General features: G+C 46.8%; 1 pseudogene; it reads right to left on the bottom strand.

The window, feature by feature from the left end:
* Positions 1 to 5,194: 5,194 nt before the first annotated feature.
* LOC123167978 (uncharacterized) lies at positions 5,195 to 9,679 on the bottom strand (annotated as a pseudogene).
* Positions 9,680 to 13,430: the final 3,751 nt, after the last annotated feature.

Genomic DNA, 13,430 nt, shown 5'->3' with positions numbered 1-13,430 from the left:
GAATAGGAAAAGAGGAAGGGAAAAAGAGAAGGAAGGAAGGGGGCGCCCCCCTTCCCTAGTCCAATTCGGACCAGACCAAGGGGAGGGGTGCGGCCACCCTTGAGGCCCTTTTTTCTTCTTTCCCGTACGGCCCAATAAGGCCCAATACGTATTCCCGTAACTCTCCGGTACTCCGAAAAATAACCGAATCACTCGGAACCTTTCCGAAGTCCGAATATAGTCGTCCAATATATCGATCTTTACGTCTCGACCATTTCGAGACTCCTCGTCATGTCCCCGATCTCATCCGGGACTCCGAACTCCTTCGGTACATCAACATACATAAACTCATAATAAAACTGTCATCGTAACTTTAAGCGTGCGGACCCTACGGGTTCGAGAACTATGTAGACATGACCGAGACACGTCTCCGGTCAATAACCAATAGCGGGACCTGGATGCCCATATTGGCTCCCACATATTCTACGAAGATCTTTATCGGTCAGACCGCATAACAACATACGTTGTTCCCTTTGTCACCGGTATGTTACTTGCCCGAGATTTGATCGTCGGTATCTCCATACCTAGTTCAATCTCGTTACCGGCAAGTCTCTTTACTCGTTCCGTAATACATCATCCCGCAACTAACTCATTAGTCATAATGCTTGCAAGGCTTATAGTGATGTGCATTACCGAGTGGGCCCAGAGATACCTCTCCGACAATTGGAGTGACAAATCCTAGTCTCGAAATACGCCAACCCAACAAGTACCTTTGGAGACACCTGTAGAGCACATTTATAATCACCCATTTACGTTGTGACGTTTGGTAGCACACAAAGTGTTCCTCCGGTAAACGGGAGTTGCATAATCTCATAGTCATAGGAACATGTATAAGTCATGAAGAAAGCAATAGCAACATACTAAACGATCGAGTGCTAAGCTAACGGAATGGGTCAAGTCAATCACGTCATTCTCCTAATGAGGTGATTCCGTTAATCAAATGACAACTCATGTCTATGGCTAGGAAACATAACCATCTTTGATTAACGAGCTTGTCAAGTAGAGGCATACTAGTGACACTCTGTTTGTCTATGTATTCACACATGTATTATGTTTCCGGTTAATACAATTCTAGCATGAATAATAAACATTTATCATGATATAAGGAAATATATAATACTTTATTATTGCCTCTAGGGCATATTTCCTTCACGGACGCGCCGCCTCCATCGACAGTCACCAGCAGGCGCACGCAGGCGAGCCGCCGCGCTCCAGCACCTCCACCCGCGGCCGTGCACCACCACACCACGCGCGCCTCGCCGCCCGCCACCTCGCCGGAGAGAACCCACCGCGCCGCCCGCATGACGCCGCTCCCCCGCGCGTGGGAGGCCCGTCGGGGCTCGCAGACTTCGCCCGCCGCCTTTGACGGCCAGGCGGCAGCCCGAGGAGAACAAGGAGGGGAGGCGCTCGCGGGGCTAGGGTTGGCGCCTCCGGAGCCGCCCGCGCGAGCGGCTCGGGAGGGAGGGGGAAAATCTATGAAATCCCAGCCTAATTTGACACACACACACAAGCAAACAAACAAACAAACAAACAATTACTCATACAAAACAAAATCACTCTAGTGTTTTTCTTTTCATAACTTGTGACCTGGTTTCAGAAAATGCCCTCCTACGTATATTTTTTGTGCAATGCGTTATGGTTTCGCGCGACTACCCTCAAACTCGCATGCGTGCGGTGAGCTCATCTTAATTTTGATCTTAATGCTACTTTATTATGATGTTAATTCAGGATAGGAACTCTTGACAGACGCACGCCACACGGAGGCTACAGCTATTCAGGTCAAGAAAACTATGATCTTGCCTGGGCCAGGGACGACAGAGATGGTATAGAGAACCTGACGAAATTCATCAAATCTCTCTTGAATTAGTCTTTGACACCTGCCAATTAGTGCAAGATTACATGCTAACCAACAGAGGTGACCCCAATGCTTTTCTTCTCCAGCTTCCCCCCCGCCCAGGACTAATCCAGAACGTTCAGGTCCGTAACCTTCTCCATCGTTTTTCACGCAAAGAAAGTTGAATGCTTACTAGCCCCGTCAGTTCCATAGCAGTTGTAACTTTTTAAATTCGTGTAAATCTCGTTCTGCATCAGTTTTTCTTGAAGTATTAAATAGCGGGGTATGACAAATAGCGACCAAAGCGTCGGCGCGCTAAATGATGCTAGACGATTTAGTGTGATATACACATCTAAATGCTATGCCCTACTCATAGGTAGCATGCTATTTAGTTTTCCTCCATGGGAACATGTAGTATTTGTTTTTTGTTATGCGACAAAGCCAATGGGCATATACTCCCTCCGTTCCTAAATATTTGTCTTTCTAGAGATTTCAACAAGTGACTACATACGGAGCAAAATGAGTGAATCTACACTCTAAAATATGTCTATATACATCCGTATGTGATAGTCCATTTGAAATCTATAAAAGACAAATATTTAGAAACAGAGGGAGTATTATGTAACACAAACCTTTTAAGAAACACCCATACCCTTTCGCAAAAAGAAAACACCCATACAAAAAATTGAGGAATGCATTCAAACCTTTGGAGGTGTTGAAGTCTTCTTCCTCCTACATTCATCCGCGACACACCGTGAGCAAAGCTTGTTGTCGTCTCTGGACCTCCGTCTCAGCGGAGCAAACTTGTCTAAACCCAATAGAAAGTCATCGACTTTGACCAGAAGACGCCGGCGGCCAGGATCTGCATAGCAGATCACCGCCCTGGAGAAGAAAACGATGGAGAGGGCCTGTAGTAGAACACCCAAGTTCTAGCAAGACGAAATGAGGGAATACATATCTCACACGCTCTCCGATGAGGCCAAGGCTCCTTCGTCGATCGAAATATGAGATGGAGTACCAAGATGCACAACCACGTTGTCCGCTTCCCGGGATAGAGGGACCGAGAAAAATCTGTAGCGAGACCTGGAGAACCAGATCCGGGGACACACCATCTTCTACACGCCTCTTAGCGATATGAAGAAGCATCACTGGAACAAAGGTGAGGAGGAGAGACCTTATTCCACATTGACATAGATCAACAAGCAAAAGGAAAGATAATATGACGCTGCAAAAACAACACATATCACGTGGACAAATAAAAACATAGGACCAGCCGTGGCAAACCGATAGTTGTTGATTAAGAAAGAGGGATGTATTGGTCATCCCCAAGCCTAGGCGTTAGAGACTTGTTGAAATATTTTCTTGGAGTGTCTTAGTCCTACCAAAGCTTGAGCTCTTGCCTCTCCTTATTCTTCTCATATCACTGCTTGAGTCTTAAAAACTTCATTCACACAAACTAATACAAAATTGTGAGATACGTTAGCATAAATACATTTGAATCATATCATGCCTTTCTGCAACATAATTTAGAAAATTATAATTAATTATTAGCCACTATATAGCGTATACTAAACAATTTATTACACTTCTACACAGCCACTATAAGCAGTTTATGAAAAGTATAACAACAATTTGTCAAAATAGAGTATAGTTTGTAAAAACATTCTGAAAAAATACAATGTAACAGAGAATTTATCTATAGTTACTGTGTAAATTTTTTTAAGATTTTTAGCATGCGCTGTTAATCAGTGAAGAAATAAACATATCAGAACAAATTATGTCTCAACACAACAACTCAAAGACTTGCATACTTAACATGACAAAGGCAATCTTTGCCATTTTATTAAGAAAAAAACAGCAAGACAATATGTTCTTACAGAAGGTAACAACTTTCTTAAGGACAAACACGTGTTGTCTCCCGCATTCTCTTCCTTTATAACCATTAAGGTAGGTTTATGATTTTAATGATGCTCACATGAAAACATGAATCACAACTATTTTAAAGCATAGTACAGGGCATCAAGCATCAAATAAATATATTTAAGTCTAACCAACTTTCTATGCATATTCATCTTATAAGTAAACAAATCTTTAAACACATGCAATCCCTAGCATATGCAAAAGAGTAGATACAACTTTAAAACTTTCAATGTAAAGAAATGTGGTTTAGCTGCATGAAGATTTGTATAACCATATTTCCCTCTCTCATAATAATTACACGTGAGATCATAATCAAACTTAATAATATAGCTATCACCTAAGACATACTCCTCATGATCCATAGATTTTATCACTATCCAAATAGTAGGATCAACATTAACTAAAGTCATAATCTCTTCAAACTTACTTTTATCAATATCAAAATCAGATTGAGCACGCTCCAAAATAGCGAGGTCATCACTACCTAAAGTCATCACCTGTCCAAACCCACTTTTCTTAATAAATGGGATAAAGCCTAATAATTCCAACAGAACCATCACTCAAACCACTGTTCTTCAACTCTAATTCCGGTGAGTAGCAACTACCTGAATCAGAAACTACATCACCATTCTCTCCAACATCTAAGCACAAATCCAAGCCCTCAATGGCACCCTTCAAACATTGTTGAAAGCCTCCCGAATCCTCCAAAATAAATAAAGGGGAACCAGGAGGTACTTCCTATCCCCACCAGGAGAACCCAAGACCACACCGGTGTTGATGTACTACCTCCGTTCCATAATATATGACATTTTGGTAGGCTAGTTTATAGCCTACCAAAACATCATATATTTTGAAATGGAGGTAGTAGATCTTTGTCTGTCATCAATGGCATCACAGTAGACCTTCGCTTCACATATCAGCCACTCCCAATCTCACAGCTCAACATAGAAACCACACCAAGTGAACTTCCAATCGAGACCATCCCCAAAGCTGGTCTCTGGTTGAACTCACTGGTCAATATCTCGGTATCTCCTGAACTCATGAAGTCGAGGTCGCCTCCTCTGCAGCCTAATCAATGATTAGCTCCGAGGAGAAATCAGAGCCCTGTTGAAATAGATGCTCCCTCTCATCACCGCTTGGAATAAGCGGGTAGCTATATCAAAAAACAATCTACAACTCAAAAGAAAAAAGATGCTCCCTCTCTCATCCACAGTTCAGGCTGCAAGTGGGACTATACATGGGTGTCCCACCTTTAGCCCACTTGGTCCCAGTTCGTTTAGTGGGAATAACCGGACATCTCATGAGAACGTACGCAAATTATGTGGGCACAAGTGGGATCCAACTTAGCAGATGCACTCACGATTGGAAACATCACACTTCAGAAGTTCAGAGGATAATCCATGGGGACAGTATTACACTTCATGGTTGTATAACTGTTATGATCCTTCGATTACAGCCTTAAAACAAAACCAGTTGTATAATAATCAAGACACAACGCAAATGCACAGAAGGATGAATAGATTGACTGTTCAGAGGATAATGCAGAGCAAGACAACTATTGGTATTTTAATTAATCTTCAGGATCCAGAAGAGCCCTGAACATGGCGGACATGAGTTCAATATCTTTAAAATCTTCTCACGTTATTTGGTTTTCTGTTGGTCCATGCTCTGAACGTTGGTGACATGAGATCGAATATCTCAAAGCTGTTGAATCCTTTGGCATGCATGTTGAAGAGCCCTGCAACTCTGCAAGTACATGTAGTTCAATGTTAAATGAGATCAAACACCTCCTTGTATTTCAGAACACTAGAACACTGCTGCTGAAGAGAAATAAACTTGTTTTTCTAAGCAAAGATCATTCTGAAGTTTGAACTCTAAGCACATGTCATGTTCCAAGAAATGATGTACTAATTCTCTAGTAGATATGGATTTACTTTGTTCATAGAAGTGATAATGGATGTTTTATAGCAGCTAGTGATGTAACTTTGTAGAACAGGGAAAGATGGATATATAATACGACGTCAGTACAGACTACATAGGCAGGTAGTGAAATAATAGAATACATTGTACAAGGGGATGAAAGCCAGCCTTCTAATCAAGTTACTGTAGTTAGCAGTGCATTTTTTTTTAAATATAGTCTGGCAATGAAAATATTATAGCCTTGGCATAACATGTGAAACCTTCAGAATATCATTCCTCTGCTATTTTTCATGCCAGAATAACAAAAATGAATTTGAAGTACAAATTGATATCTGAGAGATAAAAGAAATATATATTCAAGATACCTTAGGTTCCAAGTAGCCTAATCAAGCATGTTACAAACACATGCATTGCATAATAATTCTGCTATTCAACTCCCACATTTTCCAGTTCCAGAGGTGTGCTCAAGCTCAACTACAACTTGGGCAAACACAGTTCAACTACTCATGGCCAGGGAGAAAATCAACAAGAACCATAACTGGTCACGATGATTAACAAGGTTCTTACTTAACCTGCCCAACGAAAAAAAAACACTAGTTTAACTGCAGCATAGTAAACAGCAGAACCAAGGTTCAATCAGACTGATTCATGTTCGGAGCGATGTTTCTTTCGTTAATTTGCACTCATGACTTCACTCAGCAAACACGTCAGCAAGGGAAGGCTAACATCTTTAGTTCAGATACAACAAAGCCTATATAGATTCACTTACATACAGATACAAGCAAGGGTATATATTCAGCATATAATGTATAATTTTTCTCACATACAAAAATGAGGAGTTTCCAGAAAAGAACATGAGGCCACTGGTTAAAGCAGCAATAAAATTATTATTCTATAAAAATATGAGGCTACTGGTTACACAAATTTTATGACCCACGTTTGATAGCTAGACACATAAAAAAGAGGTCTCATGTCCTTTGACTGATGCATTGCAACAGTTTCCCAGATGTAAGAGAATATCACTCTGAATGGAAAAGAAAACCAAAAGGCAATGCACCTTTGACAAGAAGTGCTTGAGAGAGGTAATGGCAGCGATCAGACATGGATCAAGCATTCAATGTCATATCTCAGCTAAAGCTTTAGTTGACCCCCCATCTGTCACCTTGATTCCTGAAATCGAAAAGCTACTGCAAGCTAACTACTACCGTAGATAGAAAACTGAGAATTAAGGTGCAATTTCAGCTTGTTCCATTTCAGCACCAAAAACTAAGAGGTCAGCCATTCCTGATCTCCATATTACCAATTTACTAGCACTAGATAAACAAAACATTAGTTTTAAAAAGTGATTAACTCCATTTACTACTACACCAATTAACTAACAGTAGTATCTCCACTTTATCTTACATGAACCACATAATAGCACAATCTGCAGTCTATAGGCTTAGAAGGGGAGCAGAGGAACACCTACTTATTAGCACTTGGTCAGATCGAGCAGATTATGCAAGAACAAAAGGAATCTTAAACTTCTGATTTCCTCACTATATACAAGAGAACAAGAATAACTCTCCATGATTAGTAATTATAAGTATCAATCCCCATCTTACAAGAAACAAAGTTGGTGGACATTGGCGGTGGGAATCGTGGGAGTGCGCCTCCTCTGTCCAAGGGGCTGGCGGGTGAGTGGGTTCCCAATGGGCTAATAGGGCTAGCCCGCTTAATTTTTTTTCCCTGTCCAATGGGAGCCCACTAAAGCAATTTAAGTGGGATGGGCTGGTTAGTCCCACTTAGTCCTACTCCCACCTGCAGCCTAAACCGCAGCTGTCCTCGCCATGTGATGCTCATCACGGGTTTGAGCTTGGCCTTCGCCGGGGCTTGTCTTGCTCCGTAGCAGCTCGCAGCGCCAGCAGTTCTACTCTCCCTCGCCTCTCTCTCTGAATCAGGATCCATCAGATCTGAGTCGGCGAAGTAGAGAAGGACGGAGAGGAGCTCCACACTCGGGGTCCTAAACTGGCGCCCTAAGAGCTTCCCTTGAGACAGGTGCCGGAGGAGCAGACAGGAGATGAGATTCATCCGAGATGGCTACAGCGAGGGTGGTACGGTGGCTGAGTGGTGGTGTCGTGGGAGCGGTGCCTAACATTCTACTGGACGGCGATACATTGTTTCTCAAAGCTCCAAGTGAGAAATTCCGTGCAATCAAGGTGTCCATTGGAGGAAATCCCTAGCAACTTTTTTTGGACAAAGGGTGTTTTTTATTGACTCCAGATATAGCATCGAGGGATACAATTATAGTGAGTACACATCCGGCCTCTACATAATTAGGATGCACACAACCAATACTAACACATGCACACAAAGTATCACGCCGGCAAATAACAAAGTCATTCAAGCCGAAGCTATGCATAGGCGGAGAAAAAAGAAGAAGAAATCCCAAAAGCGATGAAAACAACCTAGTAGCGACTAGAGGCGTCATCTTGGACTTTGAACTTTGGTATTTTTACATTGTTATCAAACTCCGTGTTAATTATGAGATAATGGAAGATGTTTTGCCTATGTTTCAGAAAATTCAGTACGGAGTGGAACTAACAGTCATTCGCCAGTCCCAATTTCATCTGGAAATGATGACGACGTCCATGTAGGCGAGCGCCATTTTAAGATACTGTTGGAGAAATTGTGCAGCGCGGCTTCTGCAGGAGCAGGTCACGGTGACTCGACGCAGCAACCCACCATCTACATGGTCCCCCAGGAACTTAAAATTAACAGCTATAACCCCGTGGGAGAATATGAGCCTGTTGCTGTTTGCATAGGAAGAACGTACTCCAAGATTGACACTCTTACAACAGGGAGTCAGTACAGGGAAAGCTTGCAGCAGCTGGACAGATACAAATGGTGCTGCGTGCAGCAGCTCATCAGGCGACACAGCCGCCTCTTGGAGCCTGCCAAGACTCTGGTGCTACTGCACGGATGCTTCACCAGCATGAAGCAACTCCTGCCTAAAATTCGGGGATCCTACTCACAAGGCACCTTAAGGGCTGACGGAGCTCAATCCGACGACGAGGTGGCGGAGATGATGCTGCTAGACGGCTGCTTCATCCTACACCGACTGCTCAAGTACGCGCGACGCGCGGAAATGGAAGAAGCTGGTGGCGTTGGCGATCAGATTGTCGACGACGACGACGACTGGACTCAGGTGTACGGCAGGTGCTTTGTGTGGCAGTTGGTGACGCGGGACCTGCTGCTGCTGGAGAACCAGATCCCTTTCTTCGTCATCCAAGAGCTTTTCCAGCAGCTGAGGAACGAGGGCAAATCCGAAAATCTCCTCGTTACCGGCAGCCTCAGGCTTTTCCGCTCCCTTCGTCCCCAGATGCTGCACCAGTCGCCCATCGCATGCCGCAGCGTGCACCACCTGCTGCATCTCTTCTACCTCTCCGTCAGCTTCCCACCGAACCACGACCGGCAGCATTCCCGCCGCCGCCGAACCGATGAGTTTCTGCAGTGGATCCCGTGCGCCAACGAGCTGGAGGAGGCGGGGTCCAGTTCCGCAAGAGGGAGAATGCCACGAGCTTCCTAGACGTGAGCTTCGCCCAGGGCGTGCTGGAGATCCCACAGTTGGAGCTCAACGACTCCAGCGAGTCGCTGTTCCGGAACCTGATCGCATTCGAGCAGACCTACCCGGACACCCCGTGTGACGTCTCCACCTATGCCGTCTTCATGGACTGCCTCATCACCTCGGCGGAGGACATGAGGATCCTGGACCTGCATGGCGTCCTCGTCAGCCATCTCAGCAGCAGCAGCAGGCGGGTTGCATGGAATTTCTTCAGTGACATTGTCGGGAAGGTGCACTGGTCGGTTGACGACAACTACCTGGTCGGCCTGATGAACGAGGTGAACAGGTACAGGGAGCGCAGGCGGCACAAGTGGCGCGCGGCGCTTGACCGCAACTACTTCAGCAACCCATGGGTGACCATGTCAGTGTTGGCGGCCCTACTCCTGCTCTCCATGGCCGTGCTGCAGACCTTCTTCGCTGTCTATGCCTACTTCAAGCCTCCCAAGTAAGCGCGCAGCAGAGGTAAGCTAGACAGTAAACTGAGTAAAGTGTGCTGGGAGAATATCTCAGATGCTCTGCTTTCAATAAAACTGGGGCATTATCTCTGTATCCTTATTGTAAACTGAACCGAGTCATTGTCATGGATATGTTTCCCTTGGCTATATACCTTCTACCATGATTTGCACTCGCCAAGTGATTTGACTATTTGTGTGGGTAACTTATGTAAGATTCTAAGCAATATAATTGTCATTTTACCATATGTCTATGATTTTCTGCTTTTAAGTTCCTCTCTGATTCACAGGCTTCGAAAATAGAGTAACTAGATCTAGATTCCATGCGATGACATGTCAATCCTACCGAAACCGAAAACAAACCAATAATCACATGAAAAACACATGAAAGGCCAAAAATTATTGTATAGCGGTTCGGTGCCAGGTAGATTTTCTATATTTGTACTCCCGAGTAGTCTAAATTCGGAAGCTTACTGCTCTGAAATGCTATCTCAATTCAAAAGTGATAAATTAGGCGATTTTTAGTTGAGGCTAGATTTGTCTAAGTCTGCCACACCTAAGGTTTGGCAGGTTTGACCAGATTAGAGCATCTACAACCGGACACGCCATATCCGCCCCAAACGCTCGAGAGCCCTGCCCGGACCAAAATATGCCACCCAACCGGCCTCCCCAAATGCAGCCCAAACGTCCGGGCTGATATGTGGGGCGGATATGGGGAGGCCCAAACGTGCCCGGACACTGCCGCCACATCAGATTGGCCTAGTATGGCCCACACCGTTCCTACCTCTGTCCCCACAAATACCCCCGCTAGACGACGGAACCGTTGTCAACCGCACTCTCTCGACCTGTCCACTCCACTCCCGGCCCCTCCCCGACCTCTGCCCTCCCTTCCGCCATGGCCGGAAGCGCATCCGACAGCGGCTTTGACGAGATCGACTAGGCTAAGCTTGTCACAGACTTGTCGAGCTCATCCATGCCGGGACGAGGAGCTAGCGCGCCGCATTGCCCTAAGCCGCTTGTAGATGGACCAGGGCGGGAGCTCGTTGTCCACAGTGTCACCAATGGCTAGGGTGGGCAGCAGCAGCTCTGGGGCACACCCCGCAGCCGCATTATGCAGTCCTTGCCTTCCCCGGTGAGCCGGTAGGGCGACCAATGGCGCCCAGCACCGCCAACACTTGCTACTCACGGGCGGCGCTGGGTGCTAGTGCCCGCACTGCCGAGCCTGCGGCAGCTGGAGAACGAGGGGCACATGTATCGCCGTGCAATGAAGATTGCGGCACAGGCTGTGTCGAACCGCTCCAGTTGCGAGTCCTTCAGATCTGCGCCGCGCCGTTGCCGCCTGCCTTCGACGACGATGAGGGGCTCCGCGACGCAATCCGCCATTCGTTCAGTGTCGCGGAGATGGACACCCTCCGTCGGCATCGCAAAAATGCGGTGGTGCTCCACATCGGGCTTGAGGAGTTTGAGAGGTTGGCGAGGCAGAGGGCGGTGGCGTCGGAGAGAGCCACACGACTCACGACGGAGTAGAACCGTGTCGTCCGACGCATGGCGGGGATCATGAGCTCCTCCTCCTCCTCCTCGGATAGCGAGATGACGGACAACGACACCTCGCCCGCCACCAACGCCGAAGACAATCGCCGCCCCCGAGACCCCAAGGGGAAGCGACCAGCGAGGGAAGTGGTGAACTATGCTTTTGTATGATGATCTACGTGCCTATGCATGGTTATGTATGGATTTGGGTGCGGACATATGGGGGTTACGGTTGTGGACAGGGACAAAAGGGGCGCGCACGACCGCGTTCGCGGGAGTCCAGGGCCCCAAGTTAGGCAACCAGGGTTGTAGAGGGTCTTTGGTGGTTGTTTGGTTCAAGCCACACCTTAGGCAAGATGCGTGTTGCCCAACATGACATACGCTCTTAAGGTGTGGTGAGTTTTTCTTAGTCTTGCAACTTGCGGCTCTAGTTCTACTTAACTAACCTTAGGAAAGTTCGGCAAGCAGCCGCAAAAAATAGATCATTCGTTGCTAGTGACATGGGGAGCCCTAGCGCCGCCAAAACTCAGCCACTTCCCATCCTCTCCTCTCCCTTGTCGTCGCCGAAGGGTGCTGCCAGAGTGCGGCGTCGGCGAGGCTTCTCATCCCTCTCACGGGGTTGGCTAGCGGCGCAGGACATTCCAGCTTCGCGTGGGTGTGAGCCTCGACATGGTGCGCGGTGTCACGACTGCGGGCTTCCAACGATGGCGAAGATGCGAGGCGACGGCGTGAGGATGTGATTTGAGGTGTGACAGCAGACGTGCTTGGGATGAATCCTAGTGCTTCGGTCAGGAGGCACGACGCCGATCTAGCGGTTGTGCGCTTTTGATATAGCCGCGGCTGCGCTCCGCAAGGGCGCGCGTCGGCGATGTTGATATGTATTCCGTGCTCTATCTAGCTCTAACCATGTCGACCTAGGGCCGAATGGGCCTGGGCAGGGTTCTCTTCGGCGAGGTGGTAGCCAACTGTGGTGTGCTCCACCAACGGTGTTGGTCATTGTGGTGACCACTCTGGCCTGCAGCGGCGAACGTGCTCGGGGTGGACGTAGTGCTTCGGTCAGGAGGCACGGCACCAATCTGGCCGCTATGCGCTTCTGATCTGGTGGCTATGCGCTTCTGATCGATCTGGCAGTGGTTGCGCTCCACACGAGCGCACGTCGGCGATGATGATATGTCTTTCGTGCTTCAACCCTAGACATGTCGACCCAGAGGCGGACGGGCCTGGGCAGGGTTCTCTCCGACGAGGTGGTAGTTGACGACGGCATGCTCCGCCAATAGTGTTGGTCCTTGCCGTGACCACTCCATCCTGCAGCGATGGACACGCTGCTGATTGCGGCGGCCAACCGAAGATCTTTGTGAGGGTTCCTCTCTCCAGATCCAGTGGCTGACTTTGGCGGGGAGATGCAAACTATGGGCGACGACTTCTCGTGGAGGGATGGTTGTGCAGCCGTGGCGGTCACACATCACATGTAGCTGTTGGGATCGCGAAAAAGTGGTGGCGACAACACATGAGTGGCGTCGATGGTGGTGCTACTCAAGCACCCGGTCTCAAAACTCCAGGGTGAAAGCCCAGGTCTGACCCGTGTTAGTTATACCTGCCAATGGCAATGTTTTTACGTCCTTACCTTGTTGAAGGCATTGCTCGGATATACTTGGATTGGTTCTTCAAGGTGAAAAATCTACATTCTGGCATTGGTTAGTTGGATCCGGGGACGGCGGCGATTCTCCTACTGCATAAAAAGGAAGTGAAGTCAAGATTGAGACTGGCTCATAACATCCAGAGTCAGAATCATAGGGGGTGGATAATATACATTTTATATGTAGAAAAACAGAGTTAAAGTACCAAGCATTTCGGATAAAAAAAAGTGACGAAGCATAGGAGTTCTCCAATGTAGATATAGTTGCTTCACAATAATGCAGCTAACTAAACATAATTGCTTGAGAAACTTGAGAAAAGGCAAAATAGAATCGCTTTTGAAATAGAGAAAAAAAAACCATGCACTAGTGGGTTTAACTTTAAGGTTACGATGGTGTATGTATAAAGCAACAGCAAGAAAAGACAAAGGGTTCATCTTTGCCACGGTTCAGTACAACTCACACAAATGATTGCCTGCTTTGCTATAGTTCAGTAC

This window comes from Triticum aestivum, chromosome 7D (assembly GCF_018294505.1).
Source record: "Triticum aestivum cultivar Chinese Spring chromosome 7D, IWGSC CS RefSeq v2.1, whole genome shotgun sequence".
Classification (NCBI taxonomy): domain Eukaryota; kingdom Viridiplantae; phylum Streptophyta; class Magnoliopsida; order Poales; family Poaceae; genus Triticum; species Triticum aestivum.
This window is presented reverse-complemented; position numbering and strand designations above follow the sequence as displayed.